Source organism: Sinocyclocheilus anshuiensis, unplaced genomic scaffold (genome assembly GCF_001515605.1).
Source record: "Sinocyclocheilus anshuiensis isolate Anshui unplaced genomic scaffold, SAMN03320099.WGS_v1.1 scaffold1281, whole genome shotgun sequence".
Lineage (NCBI taxonomy): Eukaryota > Metazoa > Chordata > Actinopteri > Cypriniformes > Cyprinidae > Sinocyclocheilus > Sinocyclocheilus anshuiensis.
In genome coordinates this window covers 790185-803173 of record NW_015548261.1, presented here as the reverse complement: position 1 = coordinate 803173, position 12989 = coordinate 790185, and positions in this window count along the sequence as shown.

The following is a 12989-nucleotide window of genomic DNA, read 5'->3' as shown; positions in this document are numbered from 1 at the left end:
GGACCAGCCCCGGGAGAGACCGTCCGCATTCCCGTGGTCGGCCCCGGCCCGATGTTGTACCTGGAAGCAGAAGTCCTGGAGTGCGAGGAACCACCGCGTCACTCGGGCGTTCGTGTCCTTCGCCTTGGACATCTATTGTAGTGGCACATGGTCTGTGACTAGGGTGAACCGGCGGTCCCAGAGGTAGTACTTCAACTCCAGGACTGCCGACTTTATGGCCAGGGCCTCTTTCTCCAGCGTCGCGTACCTGGTTATCGTTACAGCAACCTGGCGTTACAAGTCTGTGTCTCAATTCACCTGTAATGCCCGCATTCTCCACCATATGTCGCGGGGTGAATGAGAACACAGACTCGGTACTGATAGAAAGTGCCCCGGAGGGTGATTTATTGCCCACACACTGATCAAACGTGCTCGGAGGAATGGTGCTCGGTGCCCGTTTCAACTCGGTGCTCGTGGGGTGAAGTGCCGTTGTGCAGATCCCTCTCCTGGGGTGCCGTCGGAGTCTGTGAATAAGGAGAAACAAGCATTAATGTCGCCTGGAGCTCCGGTGCAACTCCCCGCTGGTGTCTCTTCTCCTGGCTTTTATGGCCAGCCAGAACAAGCTCCAGGTGCGCCACTCATCACGCACAGGTGTTGTGCTTCTGTGATCAGTGTGGCAACGGCGTTTCATTTTCATCTTCATTGTTATCCTTTTACATCCACTCTACATGCACTGTTGTCAAGAACCAGGGCAGTGTAAACACCGCAATGCCATTTAAATATCGCTACAGTATTTCATTGCACATTGATATTTCATTCAAATACTAGATCTATAAGAAGAAGAAAAAAACATTTTAGAGGATTGGTGCTATATAAATATTTAACTTATAGTCAACTTAATAAGGTTTTCAGTGAAGACTAAGCACAAAGAAATTAGTAAATTAAATGCACTGTTCCTCTCCCTGTACTCCAATGAGGAACTAAATGCAGAAAATTAAATTATGTTTTGTTGGTTTTGTCTATATTTCCATAATGTGGGATTTAATGTAATTGCTACGCTAAGAGTGGGATTTATATTTACATTTATCATTTGAAATTCAGATGGGTGCCTTTGGAAATTTGCTGACATAAATTAAATCCATGAAACTGCTACACAAGGCTGTTTCACTTCATTTAATTAGAGAGAGAGGATCATATGTGTAAAAAGAGACATAGTGGCTCTTCAAAGAGCCTATGGAAAATGAAAAGTAAATGTCAAAACCATCCAGCCACATTGACTTTGCATTTTAAATGAACGGCTATATGCTTACCTTAGTTACAGTGTTTCTTAGGGTTAAAGTTAGAAGAAAATTAAAATCACATAATGGAAGATCAAAACTAATAACCCACTGTTCCCTGTTGACACTACATAAAACAATAACCGACTAGATAAAATAAATTACATTTTATGGGACACTGTAAATTCAATAAGCAGAAATTACACTTCCATTTTAAAAGCCCATTTTAAGGCCTGTTGTAAGGCACTAATAGTGTTGAAAATAGTTGATAGAACTTCTTAGCTATGATTTCAATAAATAGTTTTGACCACAGTTTCAAGAATTATTTTGTTTTTGTGTATCTCTCAAAGTAAATATTGTGGTGTATCTTACACAGTTACACCAGTCCTTAGCATATGTAAGTCAAAAGAGAATCAACGTAACATTTGCACACTGTATAATGACACATAATGCACTGCAGTATCTCACATGCTGGAATCAATGCATTGCACACTGGGCGTTCACCAAGGATCAGTGTGTACTGTATATCAATTTAGTTGGTGCTGCCTTCCTTGTACATCATGGTTTTTGGGTAAGAAAAATATGAGCACAGTTATAAACAAGATATGTGAAGATTTACCAAGCAATCATATAATTAATTTTAGAATATAAAGAATTAGATTGTTTTTGGAAATGTTACTGAATGCTGTATGGTCAATGCAAAGAAAATGAGTTGTAAATAAACCTGTTTAAATAAACCTTTTTTTTCTGAATAGTACAGAAGGTAGTTGTTATTGCTCATTCCTCTGAGTCTCTTTCCACTCCCTCTGTAGTTAAATCAGTTGTATTTCTTACCATTTACACGCCATTTTCCCCAATGTTTTTCTTTTTTTTTTTCCCCTAAGCAGCGGTGTCATTTACCAGAATAGGGTTCTTCTTTTATTTACATAAATGCCTCTCAGTGTTGCATCTCAAAGCCATTTGTTGACATTGTTTTCCTCCGAGTTCCTATGCATTGTCACTTCTGTTGTCATATCTCATATTGCTCCAAATCCCAGAGCTAAAATGGGTGGAACATACATTAAAGTGATGCCAACTGCATTCTTAATTGTAAACGAACACTGAGGAATCAGAGCAACACCTTTTCCTAAACAGACCCCTATATTAGCTTAAACAAATTAAACAGAATTTTGTCTACTTTCTTCTTCTTTTTCTTTCTTTTTGTAAAAATAACATTTGTAAAATAGCATTAAATGTCTCCTATGAGTACCGTATAACCTTCTTACAGAATTATAATTCGTAGCTTAGAAAAAGTTCTAGTTTTCCAAGAATATTCACTCAAGTTTTAACATGTTTAAACCATAGTTGACATGTTGACACCCCTAACAAATAACAAATGTAACTAGGTTACTTGATTGCAGATACTGTATGTAGGTCCGTAGTTTGAGAAGAATCCTTTTTGTAGACAGTCCATTAGACTTGTATTTTAAGACTGTACTTCTGTTGAGGGAAGAGGTCCTGGTTGCTTGCAAAATTCCCTCATGGCATGATTATGTCTTCTAAAATATCAGATGCAAAACACACGCTTTTACAGAATCACCATCCAGCATTAAAGCAGCCCAGCGAGACATTGTACTGTCACATCTCCAAAGCAAAACATTTTTTTTTTTTTTCACTCAAGACTACTCTGGTTTTGCTCTAATTTATTCCATTTAATGAGTTTAGACACGTTTAATTGTTGAGCTGTACAGCCATGTGCCAAATTCTCCCCAGTGTCAAGGTCCTGAATTCAAACTCTACTCATTTAATTTGATCCACGTGGCTTGTGCTCGTTAAGTTCAAAAGAATCACTTTGAGGTGTCATTTAGCTGAACTGTTAATATCAATGTATTCATCTTTCCAACTGAGAGCCCCAATTTTAATCAGAAATGGAGTCCTGTGGCATTGTGAGATGTAATCAAGGTTCACCTCTGGAGTAATCATAGGGTGCTCCCTGACACTAAGCATAGGGAAAACCAATGTTTGCAGAGGATGAATGCTCAGAGACTTCTATACATGCTATTTCAGTCCGGCGCATAGCATCATTTGCAGTAGTACACATGAGAAGCCTGGGTAGTTAATTGTGTCTGCTTTGCCCTTTGACATGTTATCTCAGGTTTAATTAGTTTAGAGTAAACTTTTCAATCAGTCCTTGCCTTTCATAGCTGAGAGTCAGTTAGAAAGCTTCTCTTTTCTTTCAGTTTTTTTTAAGCTTACATTTTTCTGATTAAAGTATTAAAGTCTCTCTGCCTAATTAACAAGACATGCTGGTGTGCAGATGTGTTTGGACAGATCTAGCACAGTACTGATCCACTTGTTCGTGTCTCTTCACTATCCTTGAGTGCATGAGACCAATCAACCGGAGGTCTTTTGTTAACCCCTGCGAATAAACAAATGCAAAAACACCCTTATTGTCCAGACATGCAGTATAATGTGCCCCATTTATATCAAAATAGTGTAATCCACTAGGATTTGCATTTGCCTTTGATGGCTGAGTTAAAAAAGCAAGCCGACTTTCTCTGCAGTAAGCAAATCACTAATTCGTCTCTATTTCAGCGCAAGATTGTAAACATTTCAGCAAGTTATTTGGTTGTTTATTAGTGTCATCATTCTGTTCCAGTGCATTTGTCTAATTCTTGTATTTTCAGAGTAAGTGTTTTTTTATAACAAAAATAAATTCATAACAAGGCCTAACACAGCAAAGCGCCACTTGTTCAATTCTAGATCTGCTTTTATCAAAGGTTTCAATATTTCGTGTAGTGTGGTACAACATCTGTTTCATTTCACCCTGTCTGCTCCTCCTGGTGTCCATCCGCTGTCTCTCAGCTCTCAGATGGATTAGTATTTAACTCGTTGGCATTACACTGATCATGAAAAATGGATGGTACTATCAAAGAGAGTGCAAAGAAAGAGAGGGGGGGACATCTAACCATCTCTCACACCTTAAGTTAATGCATCATTGCAGAATAAAACGCTTAGCTTGCACATTTGGAGATGGATTATAAAACATAGGCTAATATGTATTTATTTATTTGATTTAGTAAGTAATGAGTAAATGAGATTGTGAGGCTCTTCATGCCTGTAACAGAATGCACTCACCTTTCTGTTTACTGCCATATAAAGACATGCAATCAAGTTCAATATGCGCTCTTAACATTTAACATTGTTTCTGAAAGAAATCTCTTATGCTCATCAAGTCTGCATTTATTGGATCAAATACAGCGCAAACAATAATATTTTGAAATATTATTACAGTTTAAAATAGCTGTTTTCTATTTTAATACACTTTAAAATGTAATTTATTATTTTGATGGCAAAGACATTACTGCAGTCTTCAGTGTCACATGATCCATCAGAAATCATCATAATATGCTGATTTGGTTATTATTATTATTATCAATATGGAAAACAGTTGTGCAGCTTAATATTTTTGTAAAAACTGTGATGCAACCTTGATGCTGCTTGGGATTATTTGGTAAATAGAAAGTTAAAATAAACAGCATTTATTATTATTATTATTATTATTATTATTATTATTATTATTAATAATAATAATAATAATAATAATAATAATAATAATAATAATAATAATAATAATAATAATAATAATAATAATAATAATAATAATAATAATAATAATAATAATAATAATAATAATAATAATAATAATAATAATAATAATAATAATAATAATAATAATAATAATAATAATAATAATAATAAATAAATAAATAACATCCAAGTGAAAGATATAACACCAACGTGTCAGGAAAAAAAAAACAGAATCACTGAGTTGGAAAAAGGATCATCACCCTCCTAAACAATGCTTGTAAACTCAATCAGGTGTAGCTAATCATCTTCTCAATGGCACACAAAGCTATTTGACTCTCATGTGATCAGCTGTGGTCATTTTGATTAGCTCAGCATGAAAAATGCTTTCCTGGAGCATTTTAGTCCTTGGTAGTGAAACTGAAGCAAACAATCAACTATGGGTGGCAATGCACTGTCAAAAGATCTCCAGGATCAGAACCTACCTGGATCAGAACGTTACACCCTCAAATTGAACTGAACTTGAGCACTTCTGCAAAGAAGAGTGGGCAAATATTGCAAAGTCTCGGGGCCTCATTTATAAAATGTGCGTATGCACACTCCAAGATCAAATCTAAATTCCAAAACTAAAATCCACGGCAACGTTCATATTTATAAAAACGGTCTTGGACAGAACATTTTTTTGTTGAATTATTTTTTTTATTTTGCTTCACTTGTTTTTTGGAACCAAAAGACAACTGATTTCCACTAAAGGAAACATGTTTTACGTCATTTGAAAGACTGGACTGAGGAACTTTAAGAAAAAAGGAAGGAGACACATACACTGATTTCGTACCACACTTTATTGATGTTCTTGTGATAACAATTGTGTTATATTTGTTACTTCAATACAGTTCACGTGAAATGGTAATTTGTGTGGTTATCAATAACTTTTGGTTGTGCCATTCACTATACTAGAATTCAGTGACCCTGAGTTGAGTATCTGAACCTAGTGTGTACTTACCCTTTAGAGGAGGGTTACAAGCCACTCCCAAAGAAAGGCCACATGCAGTCACGACTGAGCTTTGCCAAAACACACCTTGAATATTCTGAGGCAGATTAGACTAAAATTGAATTATCTGGCCTCAACACCAAACTGCAATCTTGAAGACTGCAGTCCACAAACGGACACCCTCTTGTGCAATAACGGTTTTAATATATTCTATTCAATAGCATTGTTAACTGTTTTTATTTATAAAATCTGCTGCTTTGCTTCTGTGAAAATGAATAGAGACATCAGCCTTAAACTTTGTTTTTGTCATTTCCATCAGTTATGTTTGTATAAAATACACTATATATTTTTGTGTCCGTACATTAATTGCACATTTGAGCAGAATTAGTAAAATGTAAATATAAAGAAATGCCAAATCACATGCAGGTTTTTTTTTTTAGGATTCCCCAATGTCCTAGGTGCAGTAGATTGCACTCACGTTGCCATACGAGCACCTCATGCACATTAATATCTGTATGTTAATAGGAAAAATTTCCATTCAATTAATGTACAGCTCATTTGCAATGCTCGTATGACAATTCTTAATGCAGTTGCAAGATGGCCAGGGTCGACGCACGGCTCCTTCATTGTGTGCAACTGCAGCATGGGCAATCGACTAGAGGCAGGAGCAGGTAGAGATGGATGGCTTCTAGGTAAATAACTGTTTGTGTTTAGCTGTTTTTCCATTTTCGTGTTCAAAAATAATTCTCTATACAATTATAGGTGACAGAGGTTATCCTCTGGAGCCATGGCTTCTCACCCCCATAGCGCACCCACAGACAGCTGAAGAAGCCAACTAAAACATGTCCCATGCCTGCGCCCGGTCAGTTGTGGAGCGCACAATTGGGCTACTAAAGGGAAGGTGGCGATGTCTGGATGCATCGGGCGGGAGACTCCTATAGGATCCAGGCAAAGTGTGCCAAATTATTTTGGCTTGTTGTGTTCTGCACAATATCTGCATGAGTTTTGGTGTTGGGCTGCCAGAAGAGGAAATGCGCATGGATGTTCCAGAGGATCCCCCTCCACTACCCGCTGACTGGAATGCACATGCTGTTGCGATCATGAGAAGATGGCAGTTAATCCACAGGCTATTTCAACAGGTAAGACCACCCGTGTTATGGAAAAATATTTTTGTTTTTTTTAGAATACCACACCATGCAAGTAATACCTTGCATTACATAATCTAATAGGCTACATTACATTATGTATGCTTTATATTTTTATACCAGTTTGTGTAGTTATATACAGCTGCTTTGCAACAATGCAAAATTATGAGAAGCAGTAGAGAAACAAACTTTAAAGTATTTCAAACTCGAAACTTTTATTCACACACACACCGTTTTTTTCAAACAATCAACAAGAGCACACAAAGTCTGGTTCATCTGAACCAGGGACTGTCGCACCTGTCACAGTTCAGTCACAGCATCACAAACTGACTGATTGCTGAACGGAAGTGTTGCTTGATGCTGTTGCAGTTTGGGAGATAGATCTACTAGGGGCTGTTTTCCTTTGTGCGATTTTATTACTTTAGATGATGAACATTTACAATCAAAACAACACTCGGTTTCGATAATCTATCATTTATCCCATGTCAGCATACCTTCTGAAGCTGGTGCAGACAAAATATCTGTATCACCTTCTGCACAGACGTCAACAACAGGCAACAATTCGGATGTCCTCCGGTGTGTCCTGTGGCCTGCACATTGCTTCTGTGTCGTGCAACATGCTTTTTGGACTGTAATTTCAAGTCAGACCATTTTTTTTTTTACTTCTTTTAGTGACCTTTTCTGCCCCCTACCTCGTTCACAGCCTGCACTACACACTGCCATGCCACAAATTTTGGCATTTTGATCTGACTCCAGTCAGCTGCGCACAATTTCAAGACCATTTGCGTTTTATAAATGTCACATCTTGAAGAGAAGCGTACGCACGTGTTTTTGTGAGCACGTTCATTTTCTCTGAATCGCACTTACGCACTTTTGAGAAATTATCTTAGAACAAATTTAGGACGGTTTATACGCAGCATTTTATAAATGAGGCCCCTAGATGTGCAAAGTTAGTAGAGACATTCCAACAGACTAAAGACTGTAATTAAAGCAAAAGGTGGTTGAACAAAATACTGACCCAAGGGGGTGATCCTTTTTTCAACTCAGTGAATCTGTTTTTTTTTGTTTTTTTCTGGCATGCTGGTGTTATGTCTTTCACTTGGATGTTATACGTTGCACAGTAAATACAGCTGGATAAAACAAAAACTGTGTCTGTCTTCATTTCAGGCTGCAAAGCAGCAAATTGTGATTATTTTAAAGGGGGTGATTCTTTTCTATACCCACTATATTTTATGTCTTTTTATTTATTTTTTTGGTATGAAAAGATGGGATAACATACAGTCAGTTGGGTAGTTGTTATATTAAGTAGTTGTAGAGTTATTGACCGGCTGACTGTACATATGATCTTATTTAGTGTATGTAATATAAATAACCTAAAAAAAAAACAAAACTGGTAAGTGCTTTGTACTGGAAGTTCATGTTGTATTACTGTGGTATAATTCGTACTAATGTTGTTTCATACTATGCAGACAAGGATTCTGGTAAAGACTAACTGGGCTCTGGCTCAAAAAAGCATCTAGCACTCAGTTCTTGGCATTTGGTCAATACCTAATTTGATCAGCTGTGGCTGGTCTCGGGAATGTTGTACTCTCTTTTGTCTTTGTTTGTCTGCGAGGAGACTTAGTTGACACTAAGCTGACCCAACTTCCACAAAGCCAAAGATGTGAAAAGGCTTGCGGTTGATTGTGTGCCCTCGTCTTATCATTAACAGCGCTTGAGCTCTTGAAATGGGGTAGGTACTGTGGTGAAGAGCATCTGACCAGAACTCATTGATTTTCTACATACGGAACTTGCAAAAGAGGTTTTGCCTTCTATCTGATTCTCTGCAGGAGCACTAGCCTCAAAGTGCTTTCATATTTCTCTACTGCTGTATAATTCATCAGCTTGACATTTCTTGCCATCCAGAGCTGAGTTGTTGATGTTAATGGCTGTTTAGTCAGAGGAGTGACCACAGCTCTGAGCACTTCAAGTGATGTATTGTTCACTTGCAAAATTTGCAAACTAACTTTTCTTCTTGCAATATTTTAGTGCAAAAATCATTCAGAGTAAACAAAAAGTAAAATGTATAAATACAAGCAAATAGATAATAATTGCATTCTGGTGATATACTCTTTTCCCAAACATTGTTTTGTTGTTTATTGCTCACCATCAACGCCTGTTCTCATTTGGTCATGTCCATTTAATTTTCATCAGGGTTGCTTTAATTAGCACCATCAGCGCATCAAACCTATCAGCATTTCTGATGAATATGCATTAATACGCCATCAGTGCCTTACAGACCAGTAACGCTATTTTGTCACTTTAAATCATCTTTCAATTTTGACCTGGATAAATGTCCAAGATCCATCGAGAGTTACTGTGAACTTGCTATCACAAAGTGAGGTGTATAAAGATAAATAAATAAATAAATAAAATAAAAAAAATCATCTAATGAATATGTTAAAAATATGAAGGAAACGATGTATACAAACCAGGACACTTGTCTGAGTCACATCCAAGGTCTTCTAAATGGAACCTCATATCTGTGGGAGGATGGAGATGAACATAGAGAGAAAGTTGTTTCAGTCCAAGAAAGATGTAGACAGAGAGAGAATTATGAAAATTTTTTTTTTTCCTTGTCTGGAACTGGAACTAAATAAATTAGCTGCCAAACATGCAGCCCTTTTTAAAAATGTACCAAATGCATCAGAAAAAGCAGACATACTTTAAGTTTTAGTTGGTCTTGGATTAGAGTTGCAGATAACTAACTAAACCTTGAAAAGGTTTAATTATTTAGCCAACCAACCATAACCTCCATTATTATTCATTACTCAGTTTTCAGTAAGGAGATAATGCATTAATACTAGAAATATAATACAAGTAGTTATAAGTTATAATTATAAGCAGAATTGTATAATATTGAAAATCATTATTCAAACTTACGAAATTAATAAAAAAGAAAAGTGTAAAGTATTTGCAAACATTACTGAAATCTGGACAGGTTTGGTCAAGGAAACAAATGCTGAACCATAACCTTTTCTGTTCTCAAATTTTAAGATATTACTGGCACTTTTGAAACTTCTGCCATGAATCAGTAACTTGGATCAGCACATGGCACAAAGACATTTGCTTGTAGGATCAGAGGATAAAATCTATCAGCATCTCTCACAAAGGATTTCAGTCTGACAGTAAAGCTCCTTTTTTAATATATAAGGAAGTACCTGATGCCAATCACAGAAAGATTATGTAACCATAATAGGTCAAGGGATAAATACAGGGAGGGAATTGAAGGTTTGGTTGAGCACACAAGGCAATAAATGCATACATTTATAGCACAATATCCCTAACTCTAGTATAAAGCTTTTACTTTTTTTTAACTTTTTTTTTATGTAGGGCTGTCAATGTAATATTAATTTGATACAGTTTATTATTATTTATAAAATAGATGTACTAGATGCAGCTTGCCTTGCCAAACCACACTTACCAACAGCAGACAGGACAGAATGAGAGGAGCCTGTCACACAGGACGTGCCGTTGTCTTCAAAAACAGCTAAACAGAAGGCAACTGAAAGTAACACCCCGCAGAGACCCTAAGTTTTTAACTTGATACAGTGTCTTAAAAACACAATACTCATGGCGTGAGATGCTGAAAATAACCAAGCAAGCATAGCCAAAGAAGTTCGTCTAGCATATGTTTTCAAAGTCCAGCAATTACAAAATTACAACAATTCCGGAAAAAAAAAAAAATAAAAAATCCTGAATGAATGTCTAGGTTTACCTTGGAAAGACTGACAAGCTCGACAGCATAATGGGATACTGCTGGCTGTAACAAAAAAAAAAACAACGGAAAGAAAGGGATCTCAAGTACAGGGATCAGGACCTGTGGCATGATTGGCTTAAGAAAAGTTACACCCACAAGTATTTATAAAAATATATTTCACAAAGTAGGAAACAATACATGGATATCTTAGATTACAATACAGAGATAGCTAATTTAACATACAAGTGTATGAGCATTAAAGCACAGTAGAAAATATGATTTGCATGAAATACTATGTTATATATACTCTCCGTCCAAGAGAATTGCCATGTATCGCATCGATACAAACAGAGTATGCACGTAGCTCCAGAGCCAGATACCCATGTGCAATAGCTAACGTGCATAAACAAAATCACTTCAAAGAAAAGCTAAGAGAATCAGCAATGACTCTATGTACATCTTTTTTTTCATCTTTTTGCTCTAATATCATACAGTGCAGCACATAACGCATGTCTGTTTCTGTATTTCTTTACTCAGTGGATTCTGATTTTTAATTTTCAGAAATGGCAGGGGTCAAATATAAAGATGAACGATGTTCTCAGCTATTGTGCTTAGAATGATCACTGATATCACTGTATATAGTATGTGAATATATGTATATATATATATATATATATACACACACACACACACAATGTCAATAAAATATTAACTTATCTTTCCGGGTCAAGAACAAATTATCTGTGGATTTCACAGTACAGTGTAGTTAACAAATATCATTATGTGAATTTCAATACAGAAATTCAGTTCAGCTTTAAAAAAAAAACAAAAAAAAACAGTGATGCAGCAGAATGAAACCGCTTAAGAGGAAAAGCTTGAAACTTTAAATTAAAAAGTTAATAAAAATAACCATTTGGCTGAAATAAATACAAATATGAAAAGTATAAATATACTCAAACCTGCAGCACAAAACAGATGACTGGCGATGAATATTTATATATTTATATAAAACATACACAATAATGAAGACACACCATCAATGTTCCAAAAAAAAACATTGGAATACGACTGTATTTAATACTTGCTTTTGTAAAACGAAGGCCTCATTGTTTCCACAATTATCTTGTTGTCCTCAACGCAGTCTTACACAGTCTAATCATCTTAGAGTGTGAACCACACTTAAAGCATATGGATACAAAGGGTTGTATAAAGCAAGCCTATAGGCTTTGCCAGTTTACTCAAGAAATCTGTCCACGTAGTATCAAAGGGTCAAATGTTATCTCAGCAGGCAGATCCTAAAGCCGGTGTGATGTATTTTCATTGCGCTCGTATTTGTTAAACCACACATACATTCATAAGTAATGTAGACAATATATTGCTATTTAGTTTACCTTATTTTTTTAATGTTCCTTTATCTGAATGACGGCAAGAGATCTGTTGTCGCTGGGGAGCGGTGTCATTTTGAGGCCTCTGCAGTCCAGTCCTTTTTCTCCTGCTGCAGCGGGCTACAAGGTGTCCAAAAGTCCTATTTCCATCCAGTCTTTTCAAGCGACTACCAATAATCAAGGTTCTGATGCCTCTGGTGGTCACAGTGAACAACAAATACCCAAAATACTGCTAGACACTCAATGATGGTAATCTAAACTCACACTCCACAAAAATCATTGACCTCCTACTATAGACACTGGTAAGTTCTGACGTTACGATGCACTCTGATGTGGTAGATGACTAATGCTATTACGTCTCTAAGAAGTTTTTAAAAAAGGCGCCCACTCCCCCTTTTAAACAGCAGTGTCTAACATCCCCGTAGCATAATACACATGTAATGTGGACAAAAGCAAAAGGTCCGTGGCGCTTGGAGGTCAAGTCTCTTTGTCGCTCTCGCCCACAGAATAGAGCTCGCCCAGTCTTCTGAAGCGCGGCCCCCACTCTCTAAGGTAGTCATAGTTCTGGTCTGAGTCTGAGGAGGCCGTTTCGAGGGAGCTCAGGGACCCTGCGATGGAGCCCCTGCCCTCATAGCCGTAGATTTGGATGGAGTCGTACGGTGGAGCCGTGGGGTCGTTGTCTGCCTCGTGAAGCCGTACGTTGATGAATTCATCCACGTCTACTCCGTTCGGACCCGAGTGCTGACCCTGTCTGGGCATGAACTGCAGGTCAGGCTTTATGTCCTTCCTGGGCAGATAGCCGTTGATACCATCTGGGTTCTGCAGGGTGGCGATGTCAAAGGCCTCCGTATCCTCCTCCCCACCTCCCTCGTCATCGTAACGGATGATGTTCTCCCTCACGTCCTC